We start from the raw sequence: 15,646 nt of genomic DNA on the forward strand, positions 1-15,646 counted from the left end.
AACAAATTTGGCGTCTCTGTAGCGACGGAGAGCAGATCTAAGGTAACAGATTTGGTGTCTTTGTAGCTGCGGAGAGCAGATCGAAGATGATTTGGCATCTCTGTAGCGGCAGAGAGCAGATCGAAGATAACAGATTTGGCGTATCTATAGCGGCGGAGAGCAGATCGAAGATAACAGATTTGGCGTCTCTGTAGCGGCGGAGAGCAGATCGAAGATAACAGATTTGGCGTCTCTGTAGCGGCGAAGAGCAGATCGAAGATAACGGATTTGGCGTCTCTGTATTAGACGGGGAGCAGATCAAAGATAGCAGATATCGCCTTCCTGAGTTGCAATGAAGGAGATTGAAGCCGTCAAGAGGCCATTTACAGAAGATCAAGGATCAAGAACTCAAGACTCGATGAGCCCGGGCAAAATTGGTCTTTTTATAGTCTTTGCTCTATTCCTGTTAACACAGCAATGAGTAAAGAGGGGAAACTGTAAGACCCAAATTTTGCCCGGGGCCCAATAAAATCACAGCCTAAATACCAAAACTCAACTAAAACCCAAAATACCCCAAGCCCAAATACAACCCAAAATAAAAAATAAAAAAATAAAAAAATGAAGAAAAAGAAAAAAACCTAACCTTTTCACCCTATGTGCCGCCCTAAGCGCCGCCCTAGTCCTCTTTTGTCTACCACTTGTAAAAAGAAAAGATAGTAAATAATAAAAAAAAATGTTGTAACAAGGCTATAAAAGCCATCATAAAACCAAATGTAAAGGAGGAGGGATAAAAAAAATATTGTATTTTCACATAGAGATCAAAAATTCAAAGTAAAAAAAAGATTGATTTTAATTTCTTGTATTCCCTTTGTTCATTTTTCATTTTTCATTTTTGTTATTTTATTTTATTTTCTTTATTATATATATATATATATATAATTTAATTGAATTACTTATTTGAATTCCCTTGCAAACATGTTTATATTTTTCCCTTTAAATCTATTTATGTATACCATTTATTCCCCAATTTTAAATTATACTTTGTTTATTTCAAACACTTGCCTATATTACTATTTTTTATATACAATGTTTATATTAAGTTTTATGCTTTATGTATCTTGTTAATTGTTGGTAAGTAAATCTTGTTTCAAATTATTTTGTACAATTATTGATTTATATTATATAGTATGTCATTCTTATATTCTTTTGTATATTCTTACATGGTTGCATTTATATAATTCATCTATATTACAACTTGTTAATATGTACATTATTCGCTTTAAAATTTTATATAGGTACACATTACTATTGCTATGCATATAATATATATTATATACATATATACATTTTTGAATCTTGGTTTTAAATTATTTTGCATAACACTAACTTTAAATTTCCTCTTATAATACTTATTTTGAAGCTCATTAATATGTTAAACTTTTTATACTTTATGTATTATTTATTTTTATTTTTATTTATTTTACGATCTATTGTAAATTTTTGCATGTATTATCTGTTTATGTATATATATATATATATATATATATATAATTTAGCTACTTTTAAATTGTTCATTCCAAGTTTATTTGTTTTAACATTTTTATTACCTTTTAAAATATTTTTCTTAAAATAGATTTTTATTTAACCATTAGTTAGAAACGTTAAATAGTGTATGAGGTAAGATTATTATCATTGGGCATGTTTCAATTTTCGTGTTTGTACTTTTCAAAAATTGTATAATATATATTGATATATGTTTTCCATATTTGTTACTTTGTTTTGCATCCCCATGTATTATATTATGATTGAGATTGCCAACGTATTTGCTTGAAATCAACCTATTTGCCTGAAATTATTCATTTCATTTTCTTTGCTTCAAATGAATCGAATAAATACGTTGCAAGTTTGTTTCCATAATCACTCCCTTTTAATAAAAAATAAAAAAATAAAATTTCAAAGCGAGGTAATATTTCGTGTTTGGTAATTCGAGAAATTGTGCCCTAACATGTTGGGATTCGATTTCTGTTTGACCAAATAATTATTCCCTCGAGATTTCGTCCATGTTTTTTTCAAATTAAAAATAAGGCAATATTTCGAATTTAGGAAATTCAAGAAAATAGTTCCCTAACTTACTAGGTTTCAATTTTTCTTGTTTAACCTAAATAACTAAATATCCTTTTGAAATTTCAAAAGCATGAGTTTTGGAAATTATAAAATGATCTTGTATCGAGGATTTGAAATGTTGTGTCCTATCGTGCTGGGTTCGCTTTTTCATTTGTTCAAAACAATTGAAGATCCCTTTGGAATTTCACTCATGTTTTCTAAAAACTCTTTAAAATGAAAGAAATGTTCGATGTTTGGCAATTCGGGGAATAGTGCCCTATCGTGTTGGGTTGCAATCTCCTGTTTGTTCAAAATAATCGAATGTCTCTTCCGAATTTCACTCATATCTTCCAAGGTGAGGCAATGGTCAATATTTGGAAATTCGAGGAATCGTGCCCTACTGAGCTGGGTATCGATTTTTCGTTGGACCAAATAGTTGGGCATCCTTTTGTTATTTTCGAATTATAAATTTTCGAACGTCGAAACAAGAAGATTTTTGGCAAAGGACTCGGGTTATTCAAATGTTATTAACAAGAACCACATTTCAAAAACATTTTTAATTTTAGACAAAAGGACAATATATAATCGATTTGGTACCAATTTTGGGCGTAATGAGGGTGCTAATCCTTCCTCATACGTAACTGACTCCCGAGCCTATTTTCTCATATTTTCGTAGACCAAAATCATTGTTTTAGTAAACCAAAATGTTTTATTAAAACAACCCAAATTTCTAGGTGATCCGATCACACCTAAACAAAAAAAGATTGGTGGTGACTCCATTTTTGCTTTCCAAAAAGTCGATCCATCATTTTTAAATCGAAAAAAAATGAAAAAAAATGGTTTTGACAATGTGAATAATAAATAAGCTATGTTTGCTATTATAGATCAAGAAAAACGAAGGTTGGACCTTATCGAGGAAAGAATAAGGTGTTTGACGATTAAATCCATTTCTCCTATTTTTGTTCCGAGGTAAGTTCGTATGTAAATAATGCATTATTATTTATGCTTTAATTGTGTTATTATTGTATAACTTTTGAATTGCTCTTTGAATAAATTTGACAATGTTTCGACAAGTGAGAAATATCCCGGTTGAACCTTAAGAATAGATAGGATACAAATGTCATGACATTAGGGTTATTTAAGTTTACGTGTAAGACCATATCTGGGATATGGCATCGATATGAGATTTCGTGTAAGACCATAGTTGGGCTATTGGCATTGATTTGAGATCCCATGTAAGACCATTTCTAGGATATGGCATTGGTATGGTACTGTATGCGAGATTTCCCGAGTATCCCTTAGTATTCCAAGTGGTTCAATGGGTAACTTAACGGCCATGTTAAAGTTATGAAAGATTATGGTATGTTGTGGAAGACAATGGTATGTTGCAAGTTGGTACAGGTATGTACATAAACTCATGCTTCATGAGCTCGATATGTGATGAACCCACAGTAAGGTTCGATTGAGTAAGTTGCGATGTTAAGGTTTTATTATCATCTATGCCAAGTTTGATTATGAGATTTACAATGATACCTATGTTAATTTACTTAATGTTAAAAATATGTTAAAATGTGTTTATGGTACCTATTATTTGCATAAGAACTTCCTAAACTTTAAAGTTTACCCCCTTTCTTTTTCCCTTGTCTTATAGTGTCACCAAGCCAGCTCGAGGATCGAAGACGGTCGAAGATCCATTCACACTATCAAATTATCATTTTGGGTACTTATGATTTCATTATTTTGAGTATGGCATGTATAGGGACTTGGTCATTTTGCTATGTGTCATATTTGATTTGGCCAAATGTGTTGGTTTATAATGATTGATAATTCATTTTGTAAATGACCATTAAAATTGGCTAATATTGGTTAAGTATATATATGCATATGATGATGTTTTCATGGATGTGAGAATTTGCATAGATTGAGTTGATAAGTAGGTGATAGTTGTATGTGGTAGATGGTTACATGTAAATGATACATTGATATCTTGGTTGTGGCTAAATTGGTTGTATGTATATGCTTGAATTGGTGTTGGTTGTTATTGTGTAGGTTAATGCAAGTAAGGGTGACAAAATGGCTTGGTAAATAGCCTTATTTTTGTCCACACGGGTAGACACACGGGCGTGTATATAAGCCATGTGTGACACATGGCTTGCTCTATGGGTGTGTGATCTAGCCATGTGTCCCTTGCATCTTGAATTTTTAGCTTCGAGTTCGCCACACAGGTAGAGACACGGCCATGTGTCTTAGCCGTGTGAAGGACACGGCCCAGGGACATGGGCGTGTGCCCAGGGTATGTGAAGTCTACACCTACTTTATGAAAAATTATGAAAATTGAATCGCCCACATGGCCTAAGCACACGGTCGTATGACTTGGACTTGTGACTTCAATTTGTTGATGACATTATAAACAGAGAGTTACATGGGTTAGGGACAAGGGAGTGTGTGTCCACATAGCCTACACACACGGGCATGCCCCAAAACCACACGAGCGTGTGACCCCTAATTTGATGAAAAAAATTTCAAAGTGATGGAAACCTTTTCTAAAGTTCTTGGTTTAGTCCAGAACCACTCCTAATGCATGTTTTGGGCGTTGTAGGCTCGTTTAAGGGATGATATAAATGTTTTCGAGAAGTTTTAAATTTGAGTGGAAGTCCATGTCTCAGTTTTGAATGTTTGTTTGAGTTTAAGTCTGGTAATGCCTCGTACCCTATTCTAGCATCAAATATGGGTAAGGGGTGTTACACATACGTACTAGATACTACGGTGTCTGAATCAAAAATTGAATCTATACATGTTGTTTGTGAATTTTCGAATGTATTTCCAGAAGAATTATTGGGTTTTCCACCAATCAAAAAGGTTGAATTTGGTATTGAATTAGTATCGGGAACAACACCAATATCGATAGCTCCATATAGAATGGATCCAACAGAATTAAAAGAATTGAAAGCTCAGTTGCAAGAATTGACAGACAGAGGTTTTGTACAACCGAGTTATTCTCCCTGGGCTGCACCGGTATTGGTTGTGAAAAAGAAATATGGCATGATGAGAATGTGCATCGATTACAGATAGCTGAATAAAGTGATTATAAAGAACAAATACCCTTTACTGTGGATTGATGATTTATTTGATTAGTTGAAAAGGCTACAGTATTTTCAAAGATTTATTTGAGATCGGGATATTATTAGTTGCAAGTTAAGGAATCGGATGTGCCGAAAATTGCTTTTAGAACAAGGTATGGACATTATGAATTCCTTATTATGCCTTTCAGATTAACTAACGCTCCTGCAATTTTCATGGATTTGATGAACCGAATATTCAGATCGTATTTAGCTAGATTTCTTGTTGTATTCATTGAAGATATTCTGATTTATTCGCGAGATGAATCTGAACATACCGAGCACTTGAGAGTTGTGTTACAAACTTTACGTGATAAAAAATTATTTGTAAAGTTCAACAAATGTGAGTTTTGGCCTCGAGAGGTTGTATTTCTGGGGCATATTGTTTCAACTAAAGGTATTAAAGTTGACCCGAGTAAGATTTCTACTATTGTTGACTGAAAACCTTCGAGAAATGTGTCTGAAGTCCGTAGTTTTCTGGGTTTAGCAGGCTATTATCAAATATTTGTGAAAGGATTCTTGATAATTGCGACACCGATGACACGACTGCTTCAAAAAGATGTGAAATTTGAATGGTCGAAAAAATGTCAGCAGAGTTTGAGCAGTTGAAAGTACTGTTAACTAAAGCAGTAGTTTTGGTTCAACTGGAATCAGGGAAAGAATTTGTGATTTATAGCAACGTGTCATTAAATGGCCTGGGATGTGTTCTAATGCAAGGAGGAAAAATTATAGCTTATGCTTCCCAACAATTGAAACCGCATGAAAAGAATTATCCGACGCATGACTTAGAGTTGGTTGCAATTGTGTTCGCATTGAAAATTTAGCGACACTACTTATACAGTGAGAAATGCCACATTTATACGGATCACAAAAGCTTAAAATATTTGATGTCACAGAACGATTTGAATCTGCTACAACGAAGATGGCTCGAGTTATTGAAAGGTTATGACTTTGTGATTGATTATCACCCGAAAAAAGCTAATGTTGTTGCTAATGCTTTGAGCCAAAAATCTTTGTTTCCATTATGAGCAATGAATACCCAATTGATGATCTATGATGATGGGTCTATTTTAGCTGAATTAAACGCTAAACCGGTATTTCTTCAACAAATCTGTGAAGCTCAGAAAGATGACCGTGAATTACAAGTTAAACGAATTCAATGTGAGACTATCCATAATTCAGAGTTTCAAATTGGAGCCGATAATTGTTTAAGGTTCCAAAATAGAAATTGCATTCTGAGAAATTCAGAACTCATTTAGAAGTTTTTGAATGAAGCACACCATAGCTGCTTATCTGTTCATCCGAGAAGTACCAAAATGTTCAATGATTTGAAACAGTTTTACTTGTAGCAAGGAATGAAACGAGATATGTCAGAGTTTTTTTCTAAATGTTTGATTTGTTAGCAAGTTAAAGCTGAACATCAAGTACCATCTAGTTTTCTGCAACCTGTGATGATTCCAGAGTGGAAATGGGATAGAGTTACAATGAATTTTCTATCAGGATTGCCCCTAACTCCGAAAAAGAAATGCTATTTGGGTTGTCATTGATCGACTAACGAAATCTGCTCATTTCATACCAGTACGTACAGATTACTCACTTGATAGATTAGCTGAGTTGTACAATTCTGAGATTTTCGATTGCACGGAGTACCACTATCTATTATTTATGATAGAGATCCGAGATTTACGTTGCGATTTTGGAAGAAATTGCAAGAAGCTCTAGGTACAAAATTGAATTTTTGTACTGTTTTTCATCCTCAGACTAACGGTCACACCAATAAAGTTATTCAGATTCTCGAAGACATGTTGAGATGTTGTATTTTAGAGTTTGAGGATAGTTGGGAAAAATACTTACCGTTGATTGAATTCCCGTATAATAATAATTTTCAAACGAGTATAAAGATGGCATCGTAGGAAGCTTTTTATTGTTACAAATGTTGAACTCCGCTATACTGGACTGAACTAAGTGAGAAAAAGATTCACGGGGTTGAATTGAATAGAGAAACTAAAGAAAAAGTGAAAATGATTCGCGATAGTTTAAAATCAGCTTTAGATTGACAGAAATCATATGCGGATTTGAAACGTAGAGAAATTGAATTTCAAGTTGGGGACTGAGTGTTTCTAAAAGTGTCACCGTGGAAAAAGGTTCTTTGATTCGACCATAAAAGAAAGTTTAGTCCGTGATTTATCAAACCGTATGAGATCATTGAGAGAATAGGGCCTGTAGCATATCGACTAGCTTTACCATTAGAACTTGAAAAGATTCATAATGTCTTTCACGTTTCTATGCTACGTCAATACAGATCCGATCCGTTACATGTGATTTTTCCGATAGATGTTGAGATACAGATTGATTTGACGTATAACGAAGAACCGATCAAGATTTTAGCTTGTGAAATCAAAGAATTGAGAAATAAACACATAACCCTAGTAAAGGTTCTTTGGCATAAAAACGGGATCGATGAAGCTACGTGGGAACTCGAGGAAGCTATGCGAAAATAGTACCCTAACCTATTTACGGGTAAGATTTTCAAGGACGAAAATCCCTAAGAGGGGAGAGTTGTAACAGCTCGTTTTTGAGTCAAATCAGAACAGTAGTTTTGGAACCACAAATCCAAAGCCAAAATATTTATTTTATTATTTTATTAAATTTTATAGCATGATAGAATTATAGTGTGAATGTTTTGTAAAGAAATTTTACTATTTGAATGCCTAATTCGATAAAAAGGACTAAATCACGTAAAGGACAAAACTTGTGTTCTACTAGCTAAAAGTGTCAAATAGCTATAAAACATTAAATTAAAGTCCTTAAGTGGTAAATATACCATTTCTATTGGATGTTAATGGTTTGGCATAAATGAAATTTTGAATTAATTTTACGGTTAAAATGGTAAATGGTTAATAAATGATAAAACAATTAAAACAAAAAACCCTTTTTTTTTCATTGTCATCTTCACTTAGCTGAATCTAAAGAAGGAAAAGAAAAAAAATTTGCTCATCTAGGGTTCGGTCTCTAAAAGTTAAATTGGTAAGTGATTTTGACTCGGTTTTTTATGATTTCTACATTTTTGAGATCGTTGCTTCGTATTCTAGCTAGCCCGTACCTTAGATTTTGAAATTTCTAAAGATTTCTCATGTTGTCATTATTGAATGCTTGAGTAATTTGATAGTTAATGATGGATTTTGAATAACTTTTGATAGTTAAACTAGTTCTGTAAAGTAATTTTTGACGAAAATGTCAGAAAGGGATTAATTTGTGAAAATGTAAAATTATGTGGTTGAAAGTGTGAATAAATTGAAAATATGGGTTGCTAGTAATATGTATTAAATTCAAATAAGCTTGGGTTGTACTAAATTGCATGAATTTTCAATTTTATGTGATAAGGACTAAATTGTAAAAATGTGAAAGTGTAGGGGAAATGTGTAAAATAGCCCTAATATGTGTTTTGTACTAAATTGCATAAATAGTTAATTAAATAAGCTGAATTTGATATTATATAGATCAAGATAAGCTAAGATTGGGTTTAGATCTGGGAAAAGGAAAAGTTGACGATTAGCCGGTATTTGTTATCCGAGCTATACGAGGTAAGTTCATATAATTAGAATCAAACTTTTAAATACTTGAAATAATTGTAATGAATGTGTATAGTTGAGTAGTTGATATACTTGGAATGTGAATGCCTTATTGATATAGTTTAATTGTTACTGAAGCCCAGTTTGAACCGTAAGAATTTGTAGCATATGAGTGGCATGTCATTAAGGTTATTGTTTTGGTCGAGATCCTACATTTGTTGCGGGCTCACCACAGCTCGTATGAGCTTACCGATATATCAGCTCGTAGGAGCTTACTGTTCTCAGCTCAAAGGAGCTTACTGATTCAACTCGTCAAAGCTTACCATTTTAGCTCAATAGAGCTTACTGTCCATTAGCTCAGGAGGAGCTTACTGTTCATAGCTCGAAAGAGCAGAAATGATAATAAATTGACATATTACTGATTTATATGTAATGTACATCACCCGAGTATCCCTCGAGATTCTAATAGGTTCAACGGGCATAAAATCTATGATATGGTAAAGTACTATTTATACAAACGAATTACTATTATATGATTGAAATGATGTACATGATGTATATGAAGTTGATATGATACAATGTATTGAGTATGTATATTGAGTTAATGGATGATTTCATGTATTTACGTAACTAACTTGTGATGAATGTTTGTGTTTAAGGCTTCGTAGGCCTTATAAAGGGACAAGATGACTGAGTTAAATAGTATTTGAATATGAATGCATAAATGTATGAGTTATGTAGGTTAAATGATGTGTATTGATTGGTAATACCTTGACACCCTACTCTGGCGACGGATACGGGTTAAGGGTGTTAGGCCTAGACATTATAGCCAAATTTGGCAATTTCACATGATAGGTTGTGTAACACCTCTAACCCATGTCTGTCGCCAGATTAAGGTTAAAGGCATTACCAGACGATTCAGAACATTTAACTTTCATTTCATAATCATCAAAGCATCAGAGATCAACATCAATATAAAGTCACTTATATAGGTCTTCGAGACCTAAAACGTGCTTTAAAAAGGGGTTAGGACTAAACCAAACACATACAGTATTTTTCCAAAACTTAAACATTTTTCAAAGAAGTATAGGTTACACGCCTGTGTTAACAGGTCATGTGCCTTACATGGCATTAGACACGCCCGTGTGTCTAGGCCAAGTCAAAACAAGGCATACATACTGACTTGCTCACATGGCCACAAGACAAGCTCGTGTGCTTTGGTGTCCTGACTTGGGCCACACTGCTAGCCACACGCCCGTGTGCCTTAGGCGTGCTCGAGCCTAACTTACAATTGTAGGGTACCTCAGGGGACACACGGCCGTGCAACATAGCCATATGTCACACACGGCTGAGACACATGCCCGTGTCTCTACCCGTGTGGACAAAAATAGTCCATTTGAATAGCCAACTTGCCACCCCAATTGGGTCAAACCTACAAGCACCAAACCAAGCATATTTGCACAGCATTTTACGACCAATTCACAACCAAAACATAAGCCATTCATGAGTTATCAATACCAACCAAATTTCCATCTTAATTCATCAACCAAATCATAACAAATCTAAAATAAAATTATAGATCATCATTTGCACATATACTTACCCTTGATTTTCAAATATAGTGCTCAATTCAAACTTACCTGAATCGGATATATTCACTTATTCATTCATTTTCTCGGAATGCTCGTTGAACCATTCAGAAACGTAAGGATACGCGGATAGCTCAGGAACATATACCAATGTCCCGGACGTGGTCTTACATGTAATCAAACATCAATGCCACTGTCTCAGATAGGGTATTACACAAAATGAGATACGATGTTAATCCCAGACATGGTCTTACACGTAAAATAGAAGTCGATGCCAACGTCCTAGACGTGGTCTTACACGAAATCCTATGTCATGACATATGTATCCTAACTATTCTTAGGGTTCGTACGGGGCTTTTCAGACATTAGAACTTTGTCAATACTTTCTCGAATAGCACATATTAAGCTTGAATATTCATTCATCACAATTCGATATCATATGAATAATAATAAATCAATTCAAACACATTTATTGTATATTGACTTACCTCGTACGAATTCGCACTAATGAAATCGGTTACTCAACAACTTTCGACTTTCCCCGATCTAACTCCATTTTCTTTAATTCTTGATCTAAATAAATTCAAATTTAACTTATTCAATCATAAATTTATTCAAAACAATCCATAAACACATATTTAGGGCAATTTGCAAACGAGCCCTCTCATTTTCACATTTTGACACTTTAGTCCCTAATTCACAAAATTACAAAATACACATAATTTGCATATACTCATGCTTGGACGAATATTTATAGCACTCATACAAGTCCACACATTTCATTTATTTCACATTTTAGTCCATCAATTTACAAATTTCATAATTTAGCCCGTTTTACTCAAAATCATCAAAAATCCAAAGATAAAACATATAAACCCATCATCAAACTTTCATATTTCATCATATAACAACCTAAAGCTCATGAATTTATCCATGGCACATTTCAAAATCATCATCAAAATTAGAAATTGTGGCATGGACTTGACAGTATATGAAGTAACGATTACAAAAATGTAGAAATTATCAAAAATCGAAGTAAAAACATACCTAAATCAAGGATTGCAAGTGCTGAACTCTAGCTATTCTTTTTCTTGAATTTTCGGTCTAGGATGATAGAAATATGATGATTTTTAACTTTCGTTTTAACTAATATAACATTAATATGCTTTTTACCAATTTAACCTTATTGTAATTCATTAAAATTCCACCAACTAATGCCCTTTTATGTCATTCAATTCATTCAATGGTCAAATAACATCATAAGGACCTCACAATCATAAAGCCAAATCAAATAGGCACTTTTAACATATAGCAGGTAACTTTTACATTTTACGCGATTAGGTCCTTTTTTCAAAATTAAGCACACAAACATTCAAATTTCCATACGAGATTTTCATACATGCCATATAGTATTAATGTGATAGTATGATGAATTTTGACAGTTAAAAATGTGTTTTCATATAGTAATGGATCCTGATCCCAATCGAGCTGTAGCTGATGATGTGAGAGTGTAGCGCCTGCTCCCGCACACGGGACCGCACCGGTGGACTCTCACCCTATTGCTAGCAATCAAAATGACGAGGCTAGACAAGCCTTTTATAATGTGATGAATGATTGGTTTAACCAATACATTCGAACTAATGCGGCTACTCCACAACCCCCATTTCCAACAAATACACCCCCTGCACCCATGATACCCCCTGTAATTGATCAGATGAGGTTGAATAAGCCCCCGGTTGACCGAATTCGACAGCACGGGGCTACTGAATTTAAGGCTACCGACGGTGATGACGCCGAGCAAGCTGAATTTTGGTTGGACAACACCATTCGAGTACTTGATGAATTATCTTACACACCCGATGAATGCCTAAAGTGTGCTATATCTTTGTTATGTGGTTCTGCCTATTATTGGTGGAATACATTGGTTTCGGTTGTACCCAGAGAGCGGGTGACGTAGGAGTTCTTCCAAACTGACTTTTGAAAAAAATATATCAGTCAGAGGTTCATCGATCAGAAGTGGAAAGAATTTCTTGAACTTAAACAAGGTTCCATGTCAGTTACTGAATATGAACGAAAGTTCGTCCGACTTAGTAGATATGCTCGGGAATGTGTATCATCTAAGGCTATTATGTGTAATCGCTTTGAAGACGGGTTAAATGAAGATATTAAAATGTTTGTTGGTATTCTAGAAATCAGAGAGTTCGTGGTATTAGTGGAGCGAGCTTGCAAAGCCGAGGAGCTTGGTAATGAAAAAAGGAAAGCTGATGTTGAAACTAGAGAGTTTCATAAAAGATCTTCGGGAAAGTCTATTCAGCAATCATCGAAGAAATTTCGAGATGATTTTGGTCGACCTAAGAACACCACAGGTTTTTCCAGACGAGACCGTGATCGACCTCCTATGAGTACGCGAGTCACTTCGGTTGCCAGTGTTGGAAATGATCGAAGGGATAGGACCGAGTGCAAATTTTGTAGGAAGTGGCATTCGAGGAATTTTAGATTTCATAATCACTCCTGTTATAGATGTGGATCACCTGATCACTTCATCAAAGACTGCCCAAAGTTGTCAGAACAAAATGTGAATCAGAGTAGGAAACCGGGTACTGCTACAGCTCGAGGTAGACCATTGAGGAATGCAGGAAATGCTAGTAGCGGTCAAAGAGGATCTAGGGATGCTACAACCAGATCGGAGGCTCGTGCTCCTGCTAGAGCTTATGCTATACGTGCACGCGAGGATGCTTCTTCGCTTGATGTTATTACCGGTACTTTCACTCTCTTTGATACAATTGTGGTTGCATTGATTGACCCTAGTTCTACTCATTCATATGTTTGCAAAACTTTAGCATCCAGTAAGACTCTACCTATTGAGTCTACTGAGTTCGTGATTCGAGTGTCGAATCCCTTAGGTCGATGTGTACTAGTCGACAAAGTGTGCAGGAAATGTCCTCTAATAATCAGAGGTTCCAGTTTTCCGGCTGATTTGATGCTTTTATCGTTTGATGAATTTGATGTTATCCTCGGTATGGATTGGTTGACCGTACATGATGCGGTTGTGAATTGCAAAAGAAAGACTATTGATTTGAGATGTGCTAATGATGAGATAATACAAGTTGAGTCTACTGGCTTGAACGAGTTAACCGCAGTAATATCCTCGATGTTGGCTCAAAAATATGTAAAAATGGGGTGTGAAGCATATCTTGCATATGTACGTGATAGTAAGGAGTCAGAAAAGAAACTTGAATCGGTGCCAGTGGTTTGCGAGTATTCGGATGTTTTTCCTAAAGGGTTACCGGGATTACCACCTGTTCGAGAGATAGAGTTTGACATTGAACTTGTACCTGGGACTACAACAATTTCGATAGCTCCGTATCGTATGGCACCATCAGAATTGAGAGAGTTGAAAACTCAATTGCAAGAGTTGACGGATAGAGGTTTCGCCCGACCAAGTTTCTCACCTTGGGGTGCACCAGTATTGTTTGTGAAAAAGAAAGACGGAACCATGAGAATGTGCATTGACTATCCTCAATTAAATAAAGTGACAATAAAGAACAAGTATCCTTTACCGCGTATTGATGATTTGTTTGATCAGCTGAAAGGAGCCTCAGTGTTTTCGAAGATAGATTTGAGATCAGGTTATTATCAGTTACGAGTTAGAGACTCAGATGTGCCTAAAACCGCTTTCAGAACGAGGTACGGTCACTACGAGTTCTTAGTGATGCCGTTTGGGCTCACTAATGCCCCTACGGTATTTATGGATTTGATGAATCGAATCTTCAGACAGTATTTGGACCGGTTTGTAGTTGTGTTTATGGACGACATTTTGATCTATTCACGAGATGAAACCGAACATGCTGAGCACCTGAGATTAGTGTTGCAGATTTTACGGGACAAGCAGTTATATGCTAAGTTCAGTAAGTGCGAGTTCTGGTTGAAAGAAGTTAGTTTTTTGGGGCATGTGGTATCCGGATCGGGTATTAGGGTTGATCCAAGTAAAATATCGGCCATACTTGATTGGAAGCCTCCTAGAAATGTTACTGAAGTTCGGAGCTTTTTGGGACTTGCCGGTTACTATAGACGGTTTGTAAAAGGTTTTTCGATGATAGCTACACCAATGACGAAGCTACTTCAGAAAGATGTTAAGTTCGAATGGTCAGAAAAGTGCAAGAAAAGTTTCGACCAACTAAAGACCTATTTGACTGAAGCTCCAGTGTTAGTGCAGCCTGAATCTGGTAAAGAGTTTGTCATTTACAGCGATGCGTCTTCAAATGGGCTGGGTTGTGTGTTGATGCAAGAAGGCCGAGTTATAGCTTACTCGTCGAGGCAATTAAAACCACATGAGAAAAACTATCCGACCCATGATCTCGAATTAGCTGCCATTGTATTCGCTTTAAAAATCTGGCGACATTACTTGTTCGGAGAGAAGTGTCATGTGTATTCGGATCACAAAAGCCTCAAATATTTCATGACTCAAAGAGATTTGAATCTGCGACAAAGACGTTGGCTTGAATTGTTGAAAGACTACGAGCTTGTCATTGACTATCACCTGGGATAGGCCAACGTGGTTGCCAATGCTTTAAGTCGTAAATCACTGTTTGCTTTGCGAGTAATGAATGTACACCTGTCCGTGTCATCCGATAATGTCTTAGTGGCAGAATTAAAGGCCAAACCATTATTAATTCATCAAATTTATGAATCCCAGAAAGTTGACGATGAATTGGTTGCTAAATGAACTGAATGTGTTTCAAATGTGGAGTCAGAGTTTCAAATTGATGATGACGATTGTTTGAGGTTCAGAAGTCGATTGTGCGTCCCAAGAAATTCAGAACTTATTTCGATGATTTTGAATGAGGCTGATAATAGTCGAATGTCAGTTCACCCGGGTAGTACAAAAATGTACAACGATCTGAAACGCCAATTTTGGTGGTCCGGTATGAAGCGAGACATTTCTGACTTTGTCTCAAAGTGTTTAATATGTCAACAAGTGAAAGCGGAACATCAAGTGCCTTCAGGATTACTCCAGCCAATCATGATACCCGAATGGAAATGGGATCATGTCACGATGGATTTTGTATCTGGGTTGCCATTGTCACCAAGTAAGAAAGATGCGATCTGGGTTGTTGTTGATAGATTGACAAAGTCGGCTCATTTTATTCCCGTACGTATGGATTATCCACTTGACAAGTTAGCTGAACTGTATGTTTCTTAGATTGTAAGGTTACACGGAGTACCTGCTTCTATTGTGTCGGATAGAGACCCGAGGTTCACATCGCTATTTTGGATGAAATTA

This window comes from Gossypium arboreum, chromosome 10 (assembly GCF_025698485.1).
Source record: "Gossypium arboreum isolate Shixiya-1 chromosome 10, ASM2569848v2, whole genome shotgun sequence".
Lineage (NCBI taxonomy): Eukaryota > Viridiplantae > Streptophyta > Magnoliopsida > Malvales > Malvaceae > Gossypium > Gossypium arboreum.